Here is a 9,787-nt window from a genome sequence, read left to right on the forward strand (position 1 = left end):
TAACTTGTCTTGTGACGAATGTCAGAGAATAGGGAACATTAGCAAATGTCAGGAAATGCCTATGAACTATTCACTGGTCATTGAACCATTTGATGTTTGGGGCTTTGATTATATGGGACCCTTCCCGAGTTCCAATGGGTACACTCACATCTTAGTTGCTGTGGATTATGTCACTAAGTGGGTAGAGGCTATCCCCACTAAAAATGCTGATCACCACACCTCTATTAAGATGCTTAAAGAAGTCATTTTCCCAAGATTTGGAGTCCCTAGATATCGGATGACTGATGGCGGTTCACACTTCATTCATGGTGTTTTCCGGAAGATGCTTGCTAAGTACGATGTCAACCATAGAGTTGCATCTCCTTATCATCCTCCGTCTAGTGGTCAAGTGGAGTTGAGTAATAGGGAGATCAAATTGATCTTACAAAAGACCGTCAATAGATCTCGAAGGAATTGGTCTAGCCAACTTGATGATGCACTATGGGCTTATAGGACTGCTTATAAGAATCCCATGGGCATGTCGCCGTATAAAATGGTTTACGGTAAAGCCTGTAATTTACCTCTTGACCTGGAACACAAAGCTTATTGGGCACTCAAAGAGCTCAACTTTGATTTCAAACTTGTCGGTCAGAAGCAGTTGTTTGATATCAGCTCATTAGATGAATGGAGGGGCCAGGCATATGAGAATGCCAAGTTGTTCAAGGAAAAGGTTAAGAGGTGGCACGATAAAAGAATACAAAAACGAGAGTTCAATGTAGGTGATTATGTCCTGCTATACTATTCTCGTTTAAGATTCTTCGCAGGCAAGCTTCTCTCTAAATGGGAAGGTCCCTGCGTTGTCGGGGAAGTATATCGTTCCGGTGCCATCAAAATCAATAACACGGAAGGCAATTTTCCTAGAGTGGTAAACGGGCAAAGAATCAAGCATTATATCTGTGGTACTCCCATAAATGTTGAGACCAATATCATCAATATCATAACTCCATAGGAGTACATAAGGGATATTTATCAGCCTGTTTTGGACCCTGAAAATGAAGAGGTATCTGTTTCGGTAAGTAATTGTACTCCGAAACTTTTCCAATAGGAAATTTTCTCCGTTTTGGAATTTTTGGAAAATTAGAAAAAAATAAAAAAGCAGTCCGGAGAGCGCACGAGGCGACCACAAGCTTGGTTGCTGCTGCCTCCCCCATGGCCGCGGCAACACGGCTTGTGGGCAGCTCGTGTGCCTCGCGGACTCCGTTTTCTTGCGGAGCACTCCTCCTGGTCCAGAAAAAATTATTATATATACGCCCGAGGGTTTTGATCTCCGTATCGTTCAGTTTTCCTCTGTTTTCGTTTCGAGCCTATTTTTGCTGCAAATCTAGATCGTCATGACTTCCCCAAAAGTTCCTAAGGACAAGATCTTCGAGAAGGTCATCAATCCTTACCTCACGGAAGTGTTGCAACACCCCCAATCTATCAAGATGAGCGAGGGGATGTTGCACATCCGTGATGTTGAGGGGCCTAAGAAGACCGGAAGCATGGAGACGAAGCTCGAAGCAATGGAGCAACAAGTCTTCAAGTGCCAAGGGATGGTGGAGCATGGACTCAACGCCAACCACATGATGATCACAGAGTTCACCAGCAATCACAAGATGGATGCCATTGATATTGACAAGCACCTCTCCAGGCTCTATGACAGGGTTGATCAACTCCAGGGCCAGATCTATGACCTGCAGAACCAAAACTGTGAGTATGAGTATAGATTTAAATCAATACGGTTGGCTGCAGATTTGAGGATTCCGGCGACTCGTTCATCCTGCCGTGATGGAGCACCTATGCCTTGGAAGACGGAGGATCAGACAACTCCAACAACACCACCACCATCACCACCAAAGGAAGACAACTAAGCATTGGTATGGGCAATCCCCTTGGCTTTTGCCAAGCTTGGGGGAGTTGCCCTGGTATCGTATCACCTTTATATCTTTTGTTTTTACCTTTGTTTTAGTTCTTTCCTTTTCAGTTTTATTTCTTCTCTTAGTGGAATAAGTCTTTAGTGTTTAGTTTGAGTCTTTTTCCTTCTGTCTCCCCCGATGTATTCTAGCTTGCGAGCTTTATAATAAAGAGTATCTTAGTCAAGGGCTTTGTTTTGTGCCGTGATCAAAAGTATGAAAAGAATGATAGCATGAAAGATCATGAGATGATCTTATGGAAAGTGATAGCTTCACATATAACAAGTATGATGATTGAATCTTGTTGAGAATAGACCAACATAGACCCCAGTCATTGTTGCAATTAATAAGAAGTAATAAGGAAAGAGAGGTTCACATATAAATATATCATCTTAGACACTTTCTATAATTGTGAGCAATCACCAAACTATTACATGCCTAGAAGTAGATGTTGGACAAGGAAGACAACATAATGAATTGCGTTTGCTTGGTTCCAAACAATGTTATATGATTAGAGATCCCTTAGCATGTGACAATTGCTTCCACCTCATATTAGCCAAAACTCCCCGCACCAAGTAGAGATACTACTTGTGCATCCATAAACCTTCAACCCAGTTTTGCCATGAGTGTCCACCATACCTACCTATGGATTGAATAAGATCCCTCAAGTAAGTTGTCATCGGTGCAAGCAATAAAAATTGCTCTCTAATATGTATGATCTATTAGTGTGTGGAAAATAAGCTTTGTATGAACCTGTGATGAAGAAGACATAAAAGCGACAGACTGCATAATAAAGTTCTTTATCACATGAGGCAATATAAAGTGACGTTCCTCCACACTAAGAGGACACACATCCAAACCTCCAAAGCGCATAACAACCTCTGCTTCCCTCTGCGAAGGGCCTATCTTGTACCTTTACTTTTTGCCCTTGAAAGAGTCATGGTGATCTTCACCAATTCCTTATTTCGCCTTTATCTTGGCAAACGTCATATGCTTGGGAAAGATCTATATTCATATATCAACTTGGAGCTGAGTACTTATGCTTTATTATTGTTGACTTTACCCTTGAGGTAAATGGTTGGGAGGCAAACTATAAGCCCCTATCTTTCTCCGTGTCCAACTGAAACTTCGATATGATGAGGACCACGTGAGTTATAACAATTGTGGAAAACAAAAGAAATGATTGAGTATGTGGATTTGCTTTACAAGCTCTTATTTGACTCTTTCTGATAATATGATAAATTGCAATTGCTTCAATGACTTTGGACGGTTGTTGGCCACTTCTCGGGAAGGTTTTTGTTTCATACTTTGCTTTGTGAAGGAATTTTTACTTCCCCATAAGAATCTCTATGATGCATTGCCGTTCTATGTGTGATCATGATTGTTGGGGAACATCGCATGGGAAACGAAAATTTTCCTACGCGCACGAAGACCTATCATGGTGATGTCCATCTACGAGAGGGGATTTCCGATGTACGTACCCTTGTAGATCACACAGGAGAAGCGTTAATGAATGTGGTTGATGTAGTGGAATGTCCTCACGTCCCTCGATCCGCCCCGCGAGCCGTCCCATGAACCTTCCCACGATCAACTCCGATCTAGTGCTGAACGGACGGCACCTCCGCGTTCAGCACACGTATAGCTAGACGATGATCTCGGACTTCTTGATCCAGCAAGAGAGACAGAGAGGTAGATGAGTTCTCCGGCAGTGTGACGGCGCTCCGGAGGTTGGTGGTGATCTAATCTCAGCAGGGCTCCGCCCGAGCTCCGCAGAAACGCGATATAGAGGTAAAACCGTGGAGGTATGTGGTCGGGCTGCCTTGGAAAGTTGCCTCAAATCAGCCCTAATAGCTCCATATATATAGGAGGAGGGGAGGGGAAGCTTGCCTTGAGGCTCAAGGAGCCCCAAGGGCTGCGCCACCAAGGAGGAGTTGGAATCCTCCTCCGATCCTAGTCCAACTAGGATTGGAACGAGGAGTCCTTCTCTTCCTTCCCACCTTTCCCTTTTTTTCTCTTTCTCTTCTTTTGGTTTTTCATTCTCTATTGCGCAAGACAGCCTTGGGATGACCCCACCTACTTGGTGCGCCACCCCCAAGGTCCTTGGGCCCTCTCGGGTGGGTGGTCCCCCCTCCCGGTGAAGATCCGGAACCCATTCGTCATTCCCGGTACATTACCGGTAATGCCCGAAAACCTTTCGGTAACCAAATGAAGTCATCCTATATATTAATCTTCATTTTCAGACCATTCCGGAAACCCTCGTGTCGTCCGTGATCTCATCCGGGACTCCGAACAACATTCGGTAACCAACCATATAACTCAAATACGCATAAAACAACGTCGAACCTTAAGTGTGCAGACCCTGCAGGTTCGAGAACTATGTAGACATGCCCCGAGTGACTCCTCAGTCAATATCCAATAGCGGGACTTGGATGCCCATATTCGATCCTACATATTCTACGAAGATCTTATCGTTTGAACCTCAGTGCCAAGGATTCATATAATCTCGTATGTCATTCCCTTTGTCCTTCGGTATGTTACTTGCCCGAGATTCGATCGTCAGTATCCGCATACCTATTTCAATCTCGTTTACTAGCAAGTCTCTTTACTCGTTCCGTAATACAAGATCCCGCAACTTACACTAAGTCACATTGCTTGCAAGGCTTGTGCGTGATGTTGTATTACCAAGTGGGCCCCGAGATACCTCTCCGTCACACGGAGTGACAAATCCCAGTCTCGATCCATACTAACTCAACGAACACCTTCGGAGATACCTGTAGAGCATCTTTATAGTCACCCAGTTACGTTGCGACGTTTCATACACACAAAGCATTCCTCCGGTGTTAGTGAGTTATATGATCTCATGGTCATAGGAACAAATACTTGACACGCAGAAAACAGTAGCAACAAAATGACACGATCAACATGCTACGTCTATTAGTTTGGGTCTAGTCTATCACATGATTCTCCTAATGATGTGATCCCATTATCAAGTGACAACACTTGCCTATGGTCACGAAACCATGACCATCTTTGATCAACGTGCTAGTCAACTAGAGGCTTACTAGGGACAGTGTTTTGTCTATGTATCCACACATGCACTGTGTTTCCAATCAATACAATTATAGCATGGATAATAAACGATTATCATGAACAAAGAAATATAATAATAACCAATTTATTATTGCCTCTAGGGCATATTTCCAACAGTCTCCCACTTGCACTAGAGTCAATAATCTAGTTCACATCACCATGTGATTCCAACGAATCCAACACCCATATAGTTATGGGGTCTGATCACGTCTTGCTCGTGAGAGAGGTTTTAGTCAACGGTTCTGAAACTTTCAGATCCGTGTGTTCTTTACAAATCTTTATGTCATCTTATAGATGCTGCTACTATGTGCTATTCGGAAATAGTCCAAATATCTACTCTACTATACGAATCCGTTTCACTACTCATAGTTATTCGGACTAGTGTCAAAGCTTACATCTACGTAACCCTTTACGACGAACTCTTTAACCACCTCCATAATCGAGAAAAATTCCTTAGTCCATCAGTTACTAAGGATAAATTTTGACCGTTGCTAGTGATTCAATCATGGATCACTCTCTGTACCTCTCAATAGACTTTGAGTCAAGGCACACATCGGGTGCGGTACCCAGCATGGCATACTTCAGATTCTACGGCCAAGGCATAGAAGGTGACCTATGTCTATTCTCTTTATTCTGCCGGGGTCCGGTTTTGAGTCTTACTCAAATTCACACCTTACAACGCAACCAAGAACTCCTTCTTTGCTGATCTATTTTGAACTCCTTCAAAAACTTGTCAAGGCATGCATCTTGTTGAAACTTCTATTAAGCGCTTTCGATCTATCTCCATAGATCTTTGATGCTCAACGTTCAAGTAGCGCAATCCAGGTATTCCTTTGAAAAACTCCTTTCAAACAACCTTGTATGCTTTACAGAAATTCTACATTACTTCTGATCCACAATATGTCAACCACATATACTTATCAGAAATTCTATAGTGCTCCCAGTCACTTATTTGGAAATACAAGTTTCTCATAAACCTTGTACAAACCCAAAATCTTTGATCATCTCATCAAAGTGTATATTCCAACTCCGAGATGCTTGCACCAGTCCATTGAAGGATCGCTGGAGCTTTCATACTTGCTAGTATCTTTAGGATCGACAAAACCTCCTGGTTGTATCACATACAATGTTTGCTCAAGGAAACCGTCGAGGAAACAATGTCTTGACACCCTATGTGCAATATTTCATAAATAATGCAGCAACTACTAACATAATTCTAACAGACTTTTAGCATCGCTACGAGTGAGAAAGTCTCATCATTGTCAACTGTTTGATCTTGTCGGAAACATCTTTGCGACAAGTCGAGCTTTTCTTAATAGTGACTTATCACCATCATCGTCCGTCTTCCTTTTAAAGATCCATCTTTACTCAATAGTCCTATGACCATCAAGTAGTTCTTCCAAAGTCTACACTTTGTTTTCATACATGGATCCTCTCTCGGATTTCATGGCCTCCAGCCATTTGTCGGAATCCGGGCCCACCATTGCTTTCTTCATAACTCGTAGGTTCACTGTTGCTCAACAACATGACCTCCAAGACAGGGTTACCGTACCACTCTGCTGTAGTACGTGACCTTGTCAACCTATGAGGTTTGTTGTATCTTGATCCGATGCTTGATGATCACCATCATCAGCTTTCACTTCAATTGGTGTAGGCGCCACAGGAACAACTTCCTACGCCCTGCTACACACTGGTTGAAGTGATGGTTCAATAACCTCATCAAGTTCTACCACCCTCCCACTCAATTCTTTCGAGAGAAACCTTTCCTCGAGAAAGGATCCGTTTCTAGAAACAAACACTTTGCTTTCGGATCTGAGATAGGAGATGTACCCAACTGTTTTGGATATCCTATGAAGATGCATTTATCCGCTTTGGGTTCGAGCTTATCAGACTGAAACTTTTTCACATAAGTGTCGAAGCCCCAAACTTTCAAGAAACGACAGTTTAGATTTCTCAAAACCTCAATCTATATTGTGTCATCTCAACGGAAATACGTGGTGCCCTATTTAAAGTGAATGCGGTTGTCTCTAATGCATAACCCATAAACGATAGTGGTAATTCGATAAGGGACATCATAGCATGCAACATACCGAATAGTGCGTAGCTATGACGTTCAGACACATCATCACACTATGATGTTCGAGGTGGCATGAACTACGAAACAATTTCCACATGGTCTTAACTGCGTACCAAAACTCGTAACTCAGATATTCATTTCTATGATCATATCGTAGACAGTTTATCCTCTTGTTACGACGAACTTCACTTCGGGACAGAATTGAACTTTTCAATATTTCATACTTGTGATTCATTAAGTAAATACTCTTATATCTACTCAAATTGGCATTGAAATAAGAACATAATGATATCCACTGCGTGCCTCCGCACCCATTGGACTGCATACATCAAAATGTATGACTTCCAACAAGTTACTACCGTGTTTCATCTCAATGAAAACAAGGCCTTGCTCATGTGGTATGATTTGCATGTCACTAGTGATCCAAAATCAAGTGAGTATAAAGATCCATCAGCATGGAGCCTCTTCATGCAATTTATACCAACATGACTCAAGCGGCAGTGCCACAAGTGAGTGGTACTATCATCATTACCTCGTATCTTTTGGCACCAATATCATGAACATGTGTAACACTACGATCGAGATTCAATAAACCATTAAAGGTGATTATTCTAGCAAATAGAGTAACCATTATTCTCTTTAAATGAATAATCATATTGCAATAAACACGATCCAATCATGTTCATGCTTAACGCAAGCACCAAATAACAATTATTTAGGTTTAACACCAATCCCGATGGTAGAGGGAGCGTGCGACGTTTGATCATATCAACCTTGGAAACACTTCCAACACGTATCGTCACCTCGCCTTTAGCTAGTCTCCGTTTATGTCGTAGCTTTCATTTCGTGTTACTAATCACTTAGCAACCGAACCGGTATCCAATACCCTCGTGCTACTAGGAGTACTAGTAAAGTACACATCAACATCATGTATATCAAATATACTTCTTTCGACTTTTGCCAGCCTTCTTATCTACCAAGTATCTAGAGTTGCTCCGCCTCAGTGACCGTTCCCCTCATAACAGAAGCACTTAGTCCCGGGCTTGGGTTTAATCTAGGGTCTCTTCATTAGTGCAGCAACTGCTTTGCCGTTTCACGAAGTATCCCTTCTAGCCCTTGCCTTTCTCGAAACTTAGTGGTTTTACTAACCATCAACTATTGATGCTCCTTCTTGATTTCTACTTTCCAGTGTCAAACATCGCGAATCGCTCAAGGATCATTGTATCTATCCTTGATATGTTATAGTTCATCACGAAGCTCTCACAGCTTGGTGGCAGTGACTTTGGAGAACCATCACTATCTTATCTGGAAGATCAACTCCCACTTGATTCAAGCGATTGCCGTACTCAGATAATCTGAGCACACGCTCAACGATTGAGATTTTCTCCTTTACTTCGTGGACAAAGAATCTTGTTGGAGGTCTCATACCTCTTAACAAGGGCACAAGCATGAAGTCACAATTTCATCTCTTTAGAACATCTCTTATGTTCCGTGACGTTTCAAAACGTCTTCGGCGCCTTGCTTCTAAGCCATTAAGTATTTTGTACTGAACTATCGTGTAGTCATCAGAAACATGTATGTCGGATGTACACAACATCTACAGAAGACGCTCGAGGTGCAGCACACCGAGTGGTGCATTAAGGACATAAGCCTTCTGCGCAGCAACGAGGACAATCCTTGATTTTACAAACTCAGTCTGCAAAGTTTGCTACTATCAACTTTCAACTAATTTTTCTCTAGGAACATATAAAAACAGTAGAGCTATAGCGCAAGCTACATCGTAATTCGCAAATACCATTAGACTATGTTCATGACAATTAGTTCAATTAATCATATTACTCAAGAACTCCCACTCAAAAAGTACATCTCGCTAGTCATTTGAGTGGTACATGATCCAAATCCACTATCTCAAGTCCGATCATCACGTGAGTCGAGAATAGTTTTAGTGGTAAGCATCTCTATGCTAATCATATCAACTATACGATTCATGCTCGACCTTTCGGCCTCATGTGTTCTGAGGCCATGTATGCACATGCTAGGCTCGTCAAGCTTAACCCGAGTGTTCCACGTGTGGAACTGTTTTGCACCCATTGTATGTGAACGTTGAGTCTATCACACCCGATCATCACGTGGTGTCTCGAAACGAAGAACTGTCGCAACAGTGCACAGTCGGGGAGAACACAATTTCGTCTTGAAATTTTAGTGACAGATCACCTCATAATGCTACCGTCGTTCTAAGCAAGATAAGGTGCATAAAGGATTAACATCACATGCAATTCATAAGTGACATGATATGGCCATCATCATGTGCTTCTTGATCTCCATCACCAAAGCACCGGCACGATCTTCTTATCACCGGCGTCACACCATGATCTCCATCATCATAATCTCCATCAACGTGTCGCCATCGGAGTTGTCATGCTACTCATGCTATTAGTACTAAAGCTATGTCCTAGCAATATAGTAAACACATCTGCAAGCACAAACGTTAGTTTAAAGACAACCCTATGGCTCCTGCCGGTTGCCGTAACATCGACTTGCAAGTCGATATTAACTATTACAACATGATCATCTCATACATCCAATATATCACATCACATCGTTGGCCATGTCATATCACAAGCATACCCTGCAAAAACAATTTAGACGTCCTCTAATTGTTGTTGCATGTTTTATGTGGTGACCATGG

The sequence above is a fragment of the Hordeum vulgare genome, chromosome 1H (assembly GCF_904849725.1).
Source record: "Hordeum vulgare subsp. vulgare chromosome 1H, MorexV3_pseudomolecules_assembly, whole genome shotgun sequence".
NCBI lineage: Eukaryota > Viridiplantae > Streptophyta > Magnoliopsida > Poales > Poaceae > Hordeum > Hordeum vulgare.